We start from the raw sequence: 17,908 nt of genomic DNA on the forward strand, positions 1-17,908 counted from the left end.
GTAGGTAATAAATTGAAGTGATATCCAAAGGTAACTTTTCATCAGTAATATCTTTTTTTCCTCACCTTTGTGTCTCACATTTTTGCCATCAGTATTTCCCAGTTTTGCTGTAATCATGAGTGACTTACTTATATTCTTTATTGTTGGGTAGATGTGTGGATCTGGCTTGAAAAAGTTCCTATTTTTCAGGCAAGGCCAAGATCCATCATATTCCGCAATGGTGCTTTTGGGTTCTCAGGTAAAAGCTGTTAGTCCTCAACTTTCTAATTCCCCAGTTTGTTTGTATTTTAGAGGGGCCAAAAGTAAACAACCAAGCCAGCAAACAAAAATAACCAACAGAGACAACCTTCCCAGTGATATTCCTGGAGATGAATAGCATCCAACTCTCTAGTCCTCCAGCCTGTGTCTAAGACTACATAAGGCTCAAACCACAGTTGTCAGCTTTACTCTGCTGCATTGACAGCTCCAGGTTTTCATGTGGCATCGTATTTCTGGTAGATGATTCCTGGAGAGTAGACCTGAGCTCCTGCAAGAAATTACTGGATTGTGTGCTTGCCATGCTTCGGAGATGGCTATCTCCATGGGAGTGATCCATGACCAGACGTGCACCTGTGCCCAGACTCCCTGGTTGGTAGCCAGTTGTCTCCTTGTTCCAGAAGACGATAGCTGGATGCCTCCATGCAGGCCACACTCTCTGCCTATAAACTAAGAGACATTTACCTCAATTTAAAGGCAGGTGTTACTGACTTTCTGGCACGGCTCATGCACGCGCAGAGTTCCACGTGGCTGGCACCTTGCCCAGCTGCTGCTGACCAGCCATGAAACGTGAGCTGTGTGGGCTCTTCAGCACTGCCTTTGGCCATGGGCGATCCCAGCCAGCCATGTGCTTGGGGTATGCCTCTCTTCTCATAATTCCCAGGGTAACAGGCCCTTGCAACAAAGGTGCTCGAAACCTGGCTTGTGTCTTCTGAAAGGCTAGGAAGGCAAATAGCCATGCTGGCTCAGCCGACAGCTGGTAGCTGTGCTCTGTGAATACAGCCCAAAAGCACCATTTTGCAGAACAGTTTTCATTCATGGGATCCTTTCAGGACTGAAGTTTGGCTGTTTTGATGTATATGCTATGAACAGAGCCCATCCCTGTTCCAAAAAAAAAAAAAAAAAAAAAAAGCCTGCTTTTATGCTGTGGTACAAAAGGATTGTTTTGTTCCTGCAGCCTGATTCAATTTTAAACCCAATTTTTATAGCTCCTATCTGTATAGACTTCCAGTAAGACTATTCTCATCTGAGCAAAAATTGGTTTGAGGAAGTTTTACCACAAACCCTTAAATACTTTGATATGACAGTATCCATTGCACTGACAAAGTCAAGGTTAAAAATAGAGTTTACAGGCTTAAGTTTGGCATTCAAGTTGACTGCAATATTGCAAAACGATTTAAAGTCAGCAAAATAATGTTTAACATGTCCCGGATCCCAGATCTCCTTAGAGGAACAGGAGAAAAAGAAGCAAAAAAGCTAAACAACCACAATATCAGGTCAGATGGTAATTTACTGCTGCCAAGCCTCCTCCATACAAAATCATTGCAGATGCTTCTTGGTCAGTGGCAGTCTAAACAAGCAGTGAAACATTTACAGCTGTAAGCCTGCATGCCTCTTTCCCTTCTGGAAGGGAAGGTGCATGGTTTCAGAGAGGACCCCGATCAAGTGAGGATCCTGTGGCAGGATCAGGGCAGGTCTGAAGCTAAAAGAAAGATGTTGATGGGGAGACGCCTGGGTGGTTTATGTGTTCCTGCAAGGGAGGGTGAGAGGGTTTTGTTGCCAAATCACTGATCCTTTTTGCACTGTTGTGTATGGAGGACGTAAGGGACTCACATTAGCTACACAGAAGGAAAAGGAACATTTTGTTTCCCATGACACATAGTTACTAATTCTATCTCTTTTTACCCATTTATTTCTCTTGGTATTTTGGGGCTGAGGTTCAGCTAGAGACAGGTTATGAGGCAAACATCCCAGTACTGATGGAGGTAGTGTAGTGAGAATATCTTCCGGACTGCAGCAGGTATGAGTACTCATAACCTCCAGATTAAACCCATTGCTAGATTTGGCATTACGAATGATTTTTTATTTTTTTTCCATTGCTCAGGTCTGGTGCAGATTAGTTTGGAGAGATCTTGTTTTTCTTCATAAAGTAGGATTATAATTTGTTCTTTAGGACTCCCACCATGACAAACTCCTTCCAAAAGTGAAGGAACCAGGAGAACAGTCTGTGCTAGCTCTCATCCAAAGTTCATGACTGTCCTTGTACCCTTTTAGCTTTATATAACAGATCCCAAGCTTCAAAAGGGTGTATATGAATGTTGTTGGGAGACAAGAAGCAGTTCTGAATATGTTTTTTTCTCTACAGGTTTATACATGTAGACCTGAAACTGTCAAAATGGGGTTTATTTTCTGCCACGCAATGTACTTTTTTCTGTCCATAGTGTGTTGTAGTTTGGAATGACTTGCATTGCACCATCACTGAAAAACCTCAGCAAAAAATCAGGGTGTTGTGCTAGGAACTCAGTCACTTTATTACAGGCTGACCGATTTGCAAGGCTCCCCAGTGCCTCCTATTATAACACATGCTGCTTTCAGTTGTTTATGGTTTTGCCAAAGCTGAATGTTTGGGTTCAGGCTGGCTATGCTGGATATATGCCTTCAAGCTGAATTGTTTTCTGTTGTTTATTTTCCACCCTCCAAATACCTAACAGGTCTATCTTGACCTTACAAATATCTAAAGTCATACAGTCACCATTTTCCAGGCCTGGGTTTAAGCAATACTGAGGAGAATCTGTCAATAAGCAATGACCCACAGAAGGAATGAAAGCACTAGGAAAAGGTCAGGAAGTTCTTGGAGAAGCCAAGAATTGCAACCAGGTTTCCCAAGCTTATGGACTGTGTTTTAACTCTCAGACCATTCTTGTCTCCTACTGATAAGACAAGTCTGGAGTTCAGAGAAGCCAGAAGCTTTGGATCAGTTCGGTTTGGGGATCTTTTCTACAAATAGTTTTCCTTGTACACCTTGTGTCAGATATGTCTCATTCTACAGTATCTCTGAATACCAGTCCTGTTGCAGCCCTACAGGCATCTGTGGTAACTACAGACTCTGCTGAATTTCCCAGAGATGAAGCCAGATCCTGTCCAAACAAGAAGTAATGAAGCCCCTTCCATGGGGAAGATGACTTGGTAGCAGGTAGGGGGCAAAAATAGAAAAAATGAAGGTGGGGTGAGAACAGGAGAGCAGAGCTAACATGCAGCACCTGACTTTTCCATGAAGAGGTCCAAGATATCTGTCAGTGCTGCCCAATTGTAATCAGTCTAGGTCAGGAAAGCCGGTGATAGATCCCACAGTTGGCCATGCTTTCTACTTCTCCCACCTCTGTGGATGGCCAGCTTGGTCCTGGCCTCATCATTACTGAAGGAGTCATCCTTTGACTCCCTGAGAATGGACAGAGGAAGAAAGCACTACCAGAACCTCACAGAACCTACAAATTCCTTCTTGGGATACAGCTACAACCTCAGCTACCTCCATGTCTATATGGGGAGAGTTTTGGTTATGGCAAACCAGCTGCTGGAAAGAGATCCTGAGACCTTGTGGGTTTCAGGAGAGAACACTGTGAAGTGTGAGGAAAATGCTGCCATGAAAGGTTTTTTCAATGGGAAAGTTGAGTGAAGCTGGTTGCTTCCTTTCCCAAACCAACAATAAACACACCAGGTGCAGTTCACCCTAGAAATCTGCAAGAGCTCACCATCCTTTGAAACCAAAGCTGATGGCAGCACAGACTTGCAAAAAAATAATTTGGAATATTTGTGGAGGGACAAAATAGTATTAAACAAGTTATTTGAGGTTCAAAAAGATCTGATATCATCGTCTCTCTCTCATGGTGACCACACATGACCACAGTGTCGTGGACATAGACAGGGCTCCTAGGGAAAGGTTCGGCCTAGTTCACCCTGGTGTAGTTCACCCTGACTCATGGTAGTAGTCAGAGACAGACACATCTCTGTGACATGCTCTGGCCCCAGAACACTACACTTCTGTGAAATTTCCTTATTTTGAAAATACACCAATGAGCTCTAGTTTAAATTTTAAGTAATACATAAATCACGTCAGATTTTGGCTTAAAACACAATGCCTTTAAGAAAAAAAGAAAAAAAAAAGTATATATGTGTTCACTAATCCAGCCAAGAACTGTAATAAACTGTCAACATCAGTCTTGTTCACTTCATTTTGGGGTCTTGCTAGTCCTCACACAAATGTTCTTCAGCTATGATCTCCAGGCTGGTGGTCTGTGGAGATTTTTCTGTTCCCGTGATTCTGTTTTTTCTATCTGAATCTGATAAACCTCATTAAAGGAAGCCAATACCCCATGGGATGGAATGTCAGGCCTGAAATATTGTGCTCTGAATTGACCCCACACCAACCAGCTCCATGTGGCAAGAAGTGCAGTCATTTTAGTGCATTGCTGAGCCCAGCTAATAAGAGCTTGTGAGAAGCATGCTATATTAGTTGTCACTCAGCACCTTGTGATTGCATTTCCATAGCTGTTGGACCAGTTTGCAGTGTGGGCAAAAAATGTCCTGCCTGCTTGCAAAAGCCTGTGTGGAGCTGTGTGCATGTATGTTTAATCGCACAAATTAATTCTGTAGCTGACATGAAAATCCTTGCCCAGCATACAGGAAGGATATATGAAGCAGTATCGTCCTTGCTGCCTTTGAAAAGAAATTTGAACATGGGAAATTTTCCTGAGAGAAGGCAGGGACAAATTAGGGTATTGCAGTTACACAATGACATAAAACAGCAGGAGAGCCATAAAGATTTATGTACGGGGTTCTCTGTTCCCAGGTAAAGGAAAACAAGTACTTCCATAAGAAGAGGAGGAGGCAGGCAAAAAGTGTAATTCTTGCTGTAAAATCTCTTAAATTAGAAGTGCAGTATAAAGACAGCCCTTACGGCAGCTCAGCTTAGTTTTCACAGTCCCATACCTTGTTTGTTTGGTTTTGCTTCTTTTACTAAGATGCTATCCTCTCCTGAGCCATCCATGCCCTAATCACCCCTGTGTGGTGGTGTTTGCTGTCTTAATCAGTAGTTGCCATGCCACATATTTGTGCCTGCTTCCTTCACCCTGTGCCAACTCTGCCTTGGTTTTTCTGCAGCAGGGTTTCAGCCTTCACTCAGCTACACCAGCTTTTGCCAGTACAACTTGTCATCAGCTCTAAGGTCAGTTCCTCTCTGACATCCCATTCACACGTCATCAGGCAGCCATGGGCTCTGTGCTAAATCCAACCCTACAAAAGAGAGGGCTTAGCAGCGCTATAAAAATTAAAGAGGTGCCTTTGTCTGTGTTCGTCACCTCCCAGGTGACACTCTATTGAGACCAGCAGTTCCTGGTCTGAGGCTTGTGCCCGTCGTGAGCACTACGTGGCAGGCAGATCTAGTCCAGGAGGCAATCAGCATGGAGCAGCAAGTCCACACTGGCAGCTGCTGTTGTAAAAGACAACTTTTGTTGTTGGTTTTTGGTTTTTTCTTTTCTTTTCTTACAGAAGGCTGTGTCCATCCTGTGACATTTCATCTACCAGTTCCTAATGGTCTTGGATGCATTTTCAGACAGGTTCAGCTGGCTGCCAAAGAAGACACCAAAGCAGTTTCCCCGATCAAGGTTTGACTCCATCCCAGCAGACACAATGTGCTGCCCATAGGTTTGTTTGCCATTCCCGGTGACAAGGGACTGTGACAACCCCCAGGCCGATCTCTGACTTGCAACAGTCTAAGAGGAGGTAGTGATGGTGAATAAAGATAAGCACAAGTTTTGCTCACTGCCGTCAGACTCTAGAATGTATTTTACTGGGTGAGGGAGTCTACGGTGATGTTTTCTTCCTGCTCATTCCTTTGGGAAAATATCTAAATAGGCATTCAGATGAACACATAGGACTGAAGGATTTCGAGTACTTTGAGACAGCAAATGGATTTTACCTACAGAACACTCTTCTTAGGGTAGAGGAACACTCATTTCGCCATGCAGATAGGAAACCCAGGACTGCCACACTGAGATTTTGGATACAGATTAGGAGCTAAACTGAGATCCCTCAATGCATTGATCTTCCATCACCCCAGGACCCACTATCCACGTGTTTTCCCTGGTTAGCTGTGAGGTCCCCAACCCTTACTATACACACAGGTCTGGCAGACTGTGAATTCCTAGCAGCAGCACCCTGTAGGTGTGGCTGAAACTAGCACCAGGGGCCCATGGAGAGCCCGTGGGAGTAACAGAGCCACTGTTCCTTTTTCCGCCTCTTTCCTCCAGCCCCAGGTAACACTCAGGCTCCTGCAGGGCCCTTCAGCTGAAGCCATGAAGAATTCCTGTCTCCTCTCCTGCATGTTTGTGACATGTGTTACCAGGGGTGGGAATAGTTCCCTCTGGCACCAACAAATGTCTTTTGTTATAATATCATTGTGCTCCTTACAGCTTAATTAAACCTCAGATGTGACATCAGCCCTAGAGAGATGAGGCTTCCTTTCTCAGAGCTAAAGGCTAGAGACTTTGGCTATGTGCCACTCTGAAAGCAGTGTGTGCTCCTGGCCATGCTGTCAGTCTGCATAGATGACCTCCTGCCAGCTGGGGAGGGCTCACCAAGCTCTGTTTTCAAATGCTGTGCGTGTTTTTGTCATGCAGGCCCATGCATCCAAGAAGGACCTCTCCAGCTGAGCTTGCAGGGTGGAAATAAGCAGTTCTGAGTTTCTGAGAGGCCCAGAGGTCACATATAGTGATGCTTTGTACCACAGGTGGTTTATGGGCTCTTGACCAAGTCACCTTAATCTCATCTGGAAGACAGGGAGCAAATACATTTCTCATTTCCAGGGTTGTTTGGGAATGGCATATACCTGAAAAACTGCGGCTTTGAAAACTGCTGTAGTCTGAACAAAATATAGTGCCCCAGAACATGAAGTAAATGTGCCCTGGTTAATCAATCCCCTCTTCCATTCTCTACAGAATGGGGTGGCCTTTTACTGCTGGCCTACAAGCACCAGTCCTCCTTAATGCAAGGGGGCTGTTGCTTCTGTATGTAGTTGTCTGTCACTGCTGGGCTCTCTGTGGGAGTGTGGCTGTAAACGTGCTGAAAAGCCAGCTTGTACTCAGGAAGCACAGGAATGCCTGCAGAATAAATAACAATGTAAATTAGACAGGACTGGAGCTCACCAGCCTCAGCAGGAGTTATCCCCTTGTCCAAACATCCAGCCAGCAGCTGATGAGCTTCCTTGTGTGCTCAGCAGTGCTCCTGCCAAGCTGAAAAGATTAAGAAGGAAAACTTGCCCCAGCTGAACAAATAGCTCAAAGGTCTGCCTGAGGCTCAGTAGATGACTGGGGCAGCACTGTTAGGCATTAGTTTCTGTAGCCTGAGAGACAAATTCAACTGCCATCACACCCAGCAACCACTGCCACAATACCCTGCAGGACCTGCAACACACTTGAAATTGTGCCCCCTGGAAAGGGTCTTCACACTGCAGTCAAGAGTTCGATTCTTCAGTTGTGGGTCCAAAGACACAAGTTGGTTTAGTAGGGGGATGGTTGGACCAGATGGTCTTGGAGGTCTTTTCCAACCTTAATAATTCTATGAAATTCGGGTACCTTCCACTCTCAGTCACGTTGTCCTTTTAACCACAGAAAGAGGTACCTGGGGAACCAAATGCCTCCTGCCCTCCTTCTCCTTGCCCAAACACACAACTAATTTGCAAAATAGACATCATCTCTTCCAGAAATGTTGACAGTCCTGCATGTTTCATCACTGCTGCTGAGCCCAGGAGTCAAGTTCTTCTTGGTTTATCTCCCCTACGATGGTTGATGGCTCAGCAGGGACTGCAAATCTATGGCTTCCAGCTAGTGAAGCACCACTCAAAAACATCTTCTAATTTACAGCCAAACATTTATGCAAACACTGTAAATCCAGAGATGATCCACAGGGACTAGTGTAATCATACATTAAGAATAACACAGCATTATGAAACACTCATGACAGATTCAACCCCACCTGCTTTAAATCACCTTTAATGGCTTTGGCCCCATCTCAGTCCCCAACTGAAATTAAACCTGCTGTCACACTACCTTTTCTGACATGCCTGCTGCACCTGAACTCATCACCAGAGACTGACAGCAGGGAAGAGAGGGGGCTGGAGACCCCAGTGAATGTTATCATCACATGGGGAACTTTTAATAGGTTTTCCATCATAGCCATAAACTGAATGATCCACGAACTTTTATGATGATCACCCTATGGTGTCCCAAAGGACAGAAAATAAAACACATTTTTATTACGCCTCTTGAAAGATATAACCACTCATTTTTTCTCTGACGGAACCCCACAGATGCAAGACTTAGCAACTACTTTGCTTTCTGAATGTAAAATAGTCTTTTGGGTGGTCAAACTGAAAGTAACTCTCACAGCTTAACACCAGGACACCCCAAAACAATGCAGACATGGTTTGTCACCGCCTAGACCCTCCAATGTCTGTTTGGGGGTATACTGGAGCTAAGCTATGACTTTAAGAAAAGTTGGAGCAGTCATTCCTGTTATCCCTGAGAAAGGAATGAGAAATGTGTAGCTTTTTCCTTTCTGACAGCATTTGTCACATTTACCTGCTTTCCTCTGCAACTCTGCTTTCACCAGAAATTGCTCGCACCACTATGCCACTTATGTGCCTATCTGCACCCACTCAGTGCAGATGGAGATTAAAATTAGACATAACTATAATTCCTCTGAAAACACTGTGTCTGGAGGGATAGTCAAGTTTTCTATTGAACAAGTAGGTACCACTGATTTTTTGTTCAGTATCAACCCCTTGGGAATGATGCATGACAGAAAGCCAGTGAAGGTAGTATTGGGTCTCTAGGAAGACTTTTTGGGTCTCTAGGAAGACTGCCTTCAAAGGAGGGAGAGAAATCCGAAGTGTGGAGGGGAAAACTCCTAATACAAGACAGAAAGTGACTCAGCTGACCTTTTTGGGTGCAGGTTTAGGAAAAGGAAACAAACAAAAGTTTAATTTCTGTAAACCATTTCATGAACCTGGATTCAGACTGTCATTTCTAAGATGCTTAAAACCTAGGTTCCCATGTTATGAGTGTTATCCAACAGGGATCCCTACCTAGACTGTTGAGTGACATTAACGTTTCAAAATTTAGTCCATTTTAGATATGTATCCCTTAGGAAATATCCTACTTTAGCTCGCTAATACATTTATGGAGTGTTTGTAGTGACTGTTCCTGGTGTGAGCACCCAGAACAAGAGGAGGTTTAATTTGGACACTTAACCATGTCTCCCTATCCCCAGCCTTGAAGAGTTTCCATCAGAGTGTTTACAACCCGTCTTAACAGTCTTGCTGAAATCAGTGGCCCGATGTGAGAAAAAATAAAAACATTATCCATAGACACCAGGAGATTTACAGTTGCAGAATGCAGAAAGCAGGACAGTGGTTATGCAGCTGAATATATAGCACCCAAGGACAGGAGCTGATTTAAAGTGACCTATAAATATCCAAGCACTTGTCACGGAGGGTGGCTTAAATGTGTCGCCTCTGACACCTTCAACAAATCACGCGAATAGGGAGGTCACACAAACAAAAGTAAATGAAAAAAGTAAATGAAAAAGTGTTTTATCAATCAGATACTGTGAAGGGACCTCTGACATGGCAGAAAGTTGAAACTCCAAAGTTTGAAAATATTAACTTGGCAAAAAGAGAAAAAAATGGTGCTTTTCTCCCACTGTTTCTTTGTCCTGGCGTCAGGCCACAAGCTGCATAAATCGTTGGAAGTGCCTCCTAGTACACACATGGCTTCAGGATTGAGATTGGTGTCAGTGCATCTTAAATAACAAAAGTGTCCATTTGCCCGCTCTGAATGGTACAGCAGAGAAGTGTCAGCTACAGGAACAGAGTACGGGAGGGAACGACTCCACAGCAATAACCTGTGCCCAGCAGCTCCCTGTGTGAAGGCTGCTGAAGTACACGTGCCTTGCCTGTATCACTTCTCACAGATACCTGTCAAATTTGTCCTTACAAACCTTCAGCAATGGAGACACCCCAGCTTATCAGGCAGGCAGTTCGGAGCTTCGCTGTCTTTTCTATTTTCCCATTGCAAAGCTGATATCTTCCTTGCCTGGTTAAGCCTGCAGTTTCTCATCTTGCTCTCCACAGACCCCAGGAACCATTTATCATCTTCGTCTATATGCATTCCTCTTTAAAACATGAAGACAGTGTGTTGAACACCATAATGTTTTCAGTCTTTCCTTTAGAGTTTTCCAGAACCTTGATCAGCTGCTTCTTTTTCCTCTGGATCTCACTCGAGGTTTTGTCCTCTCTTTGAAGTGTGATGTCTATAAAAATACATGGTACTTCAGCTAAGACTTTATTGATGGTGAGTCAGAAATTATTGTTTTAGACACCTTGCAGGGTGATGTTCCTCTTTATGTGTCCATTTTCCATAGCATCCTGAAGTCCTGTCTCCCATTTGGTTGGAATCCCCAAACTAACACTGGGGAATACAAAACCTTTGCTTTGCTATTTATTCCCCATCTTATGTATTCCCCATGTGAGCCACTGCATATCCCTTCATAAGCAGAAAAATATGCCTGTCTTTGAGGAAAGAAATCATGTTTATTTCAGCCCACTGCTCCAACTGGGAAAAACCTCTGCAAATTCCTGTCCCAGTCTCTGATATTCCATCCTAGTAGCTCATTTCGCATAGAGTTCTCAGATCCTGAAAGTTCAGACTAAACTCACTTTTAACATTTAACCTTTTGACCATTGGAGGAGACGTTTGAATGTCATGCTCTGTTCACCAGCTGTCTTCCCGTAGACTTAAAAAACATGGCACATTCCCACCATTAGGCATGTCCTTGACTTCTGTGGGATTCATGTGATACTAAGTTTGTTCCTATCAGTCCATTATCATTAAGAAAATAATAATTTAAAAGATTCTCTGTGTCTGTTTTTGAACCACACTGGACAATTTCTTTTCCTATTCTTAAGAGCAAATTGATATTTAAAGACTATTCTCTTACTTCCAGTATCTTGTGTTATTATGGTCTGTAGATCAGACATATTGATTCCTAATAAATACCTTACAAAAGTTCTCCTGGATGCTTACAAAGCAGAAATAAAATTGCCAGGCAAAGGTATCTGGCAGGAATTGCTTTGGTTCCTGACCTCATTACTCATGCATCTGCATACAGCTGCCTCTCAGCCCCACCAAAAGCAAACCCCAGAGGCCTGGGAGATGATTGTATGTACTTCAATGTGCCAAATTCCCGGTAGAATAGCACCCCACACACACCACATCAGAGTGCTTTACCCATGCTTTGAAGGAATTACTTCCTTAAAATGCCTCCGGTTTAAAGTGAAAGATGAATTCACCCTTGTGGCCCTGTCCTGGCCCTCGCTCTCTGCTGAGACTTCCATTTTATAAACAAACTGATGTCTTCTAAAGGCTATGAGGACTGCAGAAACTTCTCTGATTGCCCTCCACTTCATGTCCACGTGCACTCACTCACCTACAGAGCCAGGTTCTGCCACATTCCTTCTTAAGGTACTTCTAAACCAAATTATTTGGGTTCCACTGACCCCCTGAGACAAGATATTATTTTTTATTAAAGCCCAATGATAGATTTTACTCCTGGGAATTCATCTAGATATTTTTTGAACTCCAGTAAACTTTCCACAGCCACAGTAATCTACAGCAAGATGTTCCATAGCTGAACTGCAAAATGTGTGAGAAAGCATCTTATCCTCTTCCTTTTGTCCTGCCACTTATTTAGTTTCTTCTGATGTCCTCTGGCTCTTGAATGGGACAAGACAGCAGAAAATCAGCCCCTATCCATCCTTTCAAAGGTATTCATAAATCTGCACCTCTTTTCCAAGGACCTCATTAGCTTCCTACAGATAGGCAAATTGCTCCCTTCCTACTTCTTGCATCACAACAATTTCTGTGATGAATGCACGTACTCCAGAAATGGACTGAGAGCCATCTGCCTTATTATGTGTCTTCAAATGGTCACTTCAGTCCACGTGTGCTGGATTTGAACTATCTCCTTTGATCAGTACACTGTTAAACACCTGTAGGAGAATGTCACTGCCAAGCATCAGTTGTTACCCATTCTGACCTGGGTTGTGAGTTACCATGTCTCTCCTCAGTAGGAGCAACTGCCTTCTCTTTTTCCGGGGCAAACGTGCAGCGATACATTTTAGCTTATTCTGAAGTGTTAAATTATTCTGCATTTGCCCAGGGATGAATTGACTCAGCATTTAGGTTAAGCATTTGCTGTAAGGTTTGCATCCAGACAATTACCTCAGTTTAGCTGATGCTTAGTAACTTGTTAAGCCACAGTATCTTAATTACAAGTCTGAGACCTAAGGCTTTCATAAAGCAGACTGGAATTTTAAGATAACTTTGGCTTCTATTTTGGAAGGTTGGAATAAATTCCAGGGCAAAACTATTCTAAAACAAATCCTGCATTACAGTCTCACATGTAGTCAGAGGGGTTTTGTATATAAAACAGGATTTGCAGTCATTTTTTTCTCTAATCCAAACTGTCCACCAAATACAGAAATAAGATGAAAAATTACCCTTGGCATAGCTAATTGCAATTAGAGACTTTTGAAAATTCAAGCGCTCATTCCCCACTTTAAATACAATTCAGCAAAGTGTTTAAGCTCTGACTTGAATGAGATGACTTAAGTGATTACAGTTAACCACGTGCTGAAGCATTTTGCTCAACCAAGACCTAAGGGGGAGAAAAATGTCTTAAAACTATGGCAATTCTTCAGCTGAAACAACACAGAAAACCCTTGCTCTGGGTACCAAAACTGGAGTTCTTAGGCATTTTTGATCTCCAGAAACAAAAGCTTGCTTTATTGTGGCCTGTTCTGCAAACTATGTCTAGTCTGGCCCTTTGCAAGCTGCAAAATATCTCCTTCAAGCAAATGTCTCCCCTCAGGAGTTAAGAGATAGGTTATTACCTTTGATGGCTCTACCAAAACCGACAACGATTTAAGCCAGGTATTTTGCAATTTGGTTTAACATGTTCCTAAAAGTGGGTGCACAGCAAAAAAACTGAAATTATTTTTTGTCCTTTGCTTACTAGGATCAGGAACATAAACAGCATATCTTAAAAGATAAAGAGCATAATCAGCGCATCTTCATCACTTGCTCTAGACTGACACGGTGTGATTTAGAGTATCTATTAGCTCAGTAAAATTCAGATTACTTAGACACAAAAGTGATTCACATTATTACCAAGATACATTCCTGTACATTGTCACTGAACTTGTTAATATTCTGTACTTAAGCACTGCACAAATACATGGAATTAGCCTTTAATTTGTTCAAATCAGTCCTTGTGGCTCAGGCATGATGTTTTGGTGGGGTAACATCAGAGAATATGCTTGTTCTTCCCCAACCATTCACCACACATAACATGTACATCCATGATTTTTATGACCTAACAAATTCTTCTCTCACTCATTTACCATGGTAAATGGCATTCATTTACCATGGTAAATGGGTCTGTAATACCAAGGAAAGCAACTGGGAAGACTGCAGTACAAATTCAGACCTTGTAAATATTCCAGCCATTCATGTTAGGCATCAGCTGTGGTTGAGATGTGGGCATTTGGTTTTGTTGTTGTTGTTGTTATGCTAGACGATTGCTGTTTGAGATAATTACTGAAGCATGGCCTTGAGGGGAATGCCTTTATTCTGGATCTTGGAGAACACCCTTGCTAGTTTCTGTCCATTGGTTTAAGGGTAACACAGAGTCCTGCTTTTGAGACAGAAATTGGTGAGGGGAACATTTTCTTCTCAACCAAATCTTCTGGTTTTTGTGCTCTGTAGTAAGGGCAAGTCTGGCTTCCACAATCGTTCTAGTTCAGTCTTTCTACTGCAATCTTTTCGTGGTCCTCTTATAAGCAATGAATTCATTTGGGACAGTAATCCATTTGAAGACAAAAATGGAACCCCAATAGCACGTAAGGTGAGAGGCAGACCTCATGTATCCTGTGTCAAGCTCATTAGTCTGTGTTGAGCTACCACATAACTAACAGCATGCTATCTAATCTTAACTTAGGCATCAAGCAAAAGAAAACCCAGGCCGTTCCTAGATAAACTGTCCCAGTGTTAAAAAATGTGCAGTTTATTTCTGCCCTCAATTTGTCACTGAGCTTTCAGCGCTTGGATTATGTTCACTAGATCCGAGTCTTGTATTAATAAAAGACTTTAACAAACGAAGACGGAATAAACTCCAAGAAATCCTCTAGCTCATCTCCCTGCCCCAAGGTAAGACCCACTCCCTCTGCCTGTGCTGATTCTAAGACCTTCTGCAGTGGTGACTGCACAATCTCCCAAGGCCTGTGAGCAAGATCTCTCCTTGCTACATCAATCATAATCCTTCAGTGTGTTTTATGCGTTTCAGCAATTTTGGTGGTGTCAAAACTCTTCATGGAGGAAGCCCTGCCTTGGATGGTGCAGCAGCACTGTGCTTTGTTGGGCATCTGTCTTGGGTGCCCAAAGTAGTGAGGTTCCTGCTTGATGGTTTCGGGGTGGTTGTTTGTTCACCTTCTCACAGAGATGCCTCTTCAAGAACCATTCTTCAAATTGGCACCAGTAGACACCTACGTACAAAGTATTTTGTAACCAGCAGCTCATAACTCCCACTGCCAGCAAGTGGGTCTCTGACTCCCGTGGGGATTCCAGTGGTTTTGCCCTGGGTATTGAACTCCAAAAACTGCTTCATTTTCACGGGAGCTGAAAATGCCTGGCACATCTAGCTTTTGTGCACGAGGTCTGGCAAATGCTGCAGATGATGAGGTTTCTCACTCTAAGGAAAACACTGCAATTAACAACACATTAATTAACAGAAGAAAAAGCAAGTTGCTTTCGGAAGTAAATGCCTGCTCACTCAGAAGCATCTAGGAGACCCATTGAGCCCTTCTGTTAACAAAGCCACATTAGCCTCCAGACTAATCAGCCCAGAGATATAGAAACGGGCTACACTCTGTGCAGATCCAGATTTCAAGAATCCATTTTCTGGGGATGATTTTTTTTTCCCTAAGCCAAAATTCTGCTGGCATGGAAAAGGAAACCCTGGGATGCCAGTAGAAGCAGCAGCTAAAAAGTAGCAGGCACTGCCTTGCTTTTTATAATTCTGCTGTCATAGGATAGAAGAAGCAAGGGTTCAGCGTGTGCTTGGCTGAGAGATCTAAGCCTGCTTTTAGAAATCCATACTCGGCTCTTTTTGGACTGATAAAGCCTCTTTGAAGCACCAAAAAAAAAAAAAAAAAAAAAAAGTGTTTACAGAACCTGGCTTGTCTAATTTGCCAGTGTTAGGAGAGGCAGGGCTCAGTCTGATGTCACTTTTCACATCCAGATAAGAGGAGCATGCCAGGTTAGCTTTCCAGTTCTCTGTGTTCAGTGGCATGGTAAGCTCTTAAGGAGGTTTCCTTTGGGAAAGAGATATAATATACAAACGTAAACCATGGGATAATTGATTATAGTGGAGAGAATTTAACTATAAGCTGAAAATAAAAAAGCAAAACCCAGAACTGCTGCTAACTGTTTAAGTTTAATCAGGGCTGTTTAGGAAGCTGGTTCAGGTGGTGTTTTAATGATTTAATGACCTTTGTGTAGGCTTATCAAAGCACAAGTCAGCAGCCATGGTCATGTTACACTCACGTCCTGGTTGCACAAAGCCAGATAACTGCTGTTCATTAGCCTCAGTGTGGCTGTTGTCTTACAGGCCATGTTCTGGGTATTGCTGACTCTGAGGAGCTCTGGGGACTCAGCAAAGGAATAAATTATTGCTCATCATTGGGAACTGGGGAGGAATTTTCCGATGGAAGTGTTTGTTGTCGGAAAATGTGGGTTCATTGACAGCTGCACACGTGGCAAGGGTGGACTGACTTCAGTGACACCTTTTTTTTTTTTTTTTTCTTTTGACAAGAACAGTTTTCAGGTCCAGCATGGAATTTTTAGTCAAAAACAGAGCAGAAAAGAGCAAATCCAGAGTGCTCATTTCTCGAGTGATTAGCATGTGAACTTGGAGATGGAAAGCGTGGGTTTAAGCCCCTGTCGTATCTGATTTGACTTTTACATCCCTATGTCTCTAGCAGATCCCCTCACTCTGGAGGTGGTTATGTGAGGAGAAGAACATGATCTCTCTTGCTGGGAAGGGCTGTCTCCTTCTTTGTTTTGCTTTGTTTGTTTGTTAAGAATACAGCATTATTTCATGCAGCAAGAGAAAAAGAAAAACAAAGTTCTTGAAATCTCAAATGATGCCAGGACATATTTTCTACCCAGCTACTTGCCATAAATAAAACTGACATTTTATATCTTGGCCTTTACAGCTAAATGACTGCCATGATTTTTTTTTTTTTTCTTAATAAAATAGAGGCCATGCTAGCACACACTCTCTACCAGAGAATTTGGGCTTGTTTCTGTTGGTGCAAAACAGAGATACTGAAATATCAATTTGGAAAGATACTCAAGGGTCTTTTTTTTTTTTCCCCTGCCAAGCTTAATTTTCTATTTGGGTGAATTGTCTGCAATCCAGATGGTATCTCTGAAGGGGAATGTAGGCAGGAAACTTTTTTTCTTTTTCATCCAGAAATCACACCACAAATGAATTTGAAAAGGCTGCCATTTAGAAAAGACCTGTTTCAGGAGATCACAATTTGAATGTTGCAAAGGTGACAAGCAGAGCTTTTTTATTTTTTTTTCCTTTTTTTTTTTTTATGCAGTTCTTTTAATTTTTCTAAGTCCTCGAGTGGACATTGAATGACTCACCAGAAAACTGCTTTTAGAACGTTTTATTTTGGCTGAAACATTCTCACTGTGCCCTTCAGCAATGATTTTTATGCTGCAATTCTGTCAAAAAATTTGCGTGAGGATCTATAAGATTAAGAAAAAAATGCGTATGTCTCAATCTATAAATGCTATAAATGCCTAGCTGTGCGTGTGTGGAGAATACCTGGGGGTAGGGTCTTTCCCTTTCCTGGCACAGGTCTGAGTTTGATCCTCTGCTTCCATTGCATTGCACTTTTTAGAGCATTTCTCTGCATTGTCAGACAGTAATTTTTAAGAGTCAATAACATCAACAATGAATAGCTCAGAATGTCAAGCTCTTGAACTCAGAATTGAGTTGCACAGGGAACAGTAGAGTTCAGTGTCTCAAGATGAAAATAACAGGCTTGTATCCGACAGAACTGAGTTAAATTCCTGCCATGGACATTTTTAATCTTTGTGATGGTTCTGGAGCTAAGATTGAGGTTTGCACACATATACAAACATACTCAATGGTATATTGCTTGTAGTAAGACCCTTTCATTTCCTCTGAGTCCTGGACTCAGTTCATGCAATGACTCATGAGCAAACAGCTTTGCAGAATGTATCCTTTGATTTGTAATGCTCCCTGCTGTGCCTCTGCAAAGTCTTTTATTTCTTTGCAAAGTTTGGACAGAACACTTTCATAACTATAATCTCCCAAAAGCTGAAATCAATGGGATCTGTATCCATTACACAAGGGATGAATTTGTCTTGCACTTTCAAACTTTGAGAATTGGAAGCTTTAAAACATTCATATTTGAAGGCAAGAACACATACTATCACTTAGGAGCCCAAATCCCATTAGTTTTTAGTAGACGTTAGGCACTAACAGCAGATTCTTAAGTAATGTTTTTCAGATATCTAGCAGCAGTCCAAGGTTCTTAAGGCTCCTTTTTAAATCCAAGCTCCTTGTCTATGTCTGTGTGGAATCCAGTAGATGTACTTGAGTTCAGAGCAAGCCAAAAGGCCTTGAGATGGTGGCACCCGTTTTTACGGGTTTGGACAGT

The 17,908-nt window shown here is 42.6% G+C and overlaps 1 long non-coding RNA gene across 1 annotated transcript in view; it reads left to right on the forward strand.

Annotated features, from left to right (window-relative positions):
- Nucleotides 1-17,908, forward strand: part of LOC137858841 (uncharacterized) — a 61,258-nt gene that overhangs the window by 42,094 nt on the left and 1,256 nt on the right. The gene's annotated exons all lie outside the window — the stretch shown is intronic.

Source organism: Anas acuta, chromosome 6 (genome assembly GCF_963932015.1).
Source record: "Anas acuta chromosome 6, bAnaAcu1.1, whole genome shotgun sequence".
Lineage (NCBI taxonomy): Eukaryota > Metazoa > Chordata > Aves > Anseriformes > Anatidae > Anas > Anas acuta.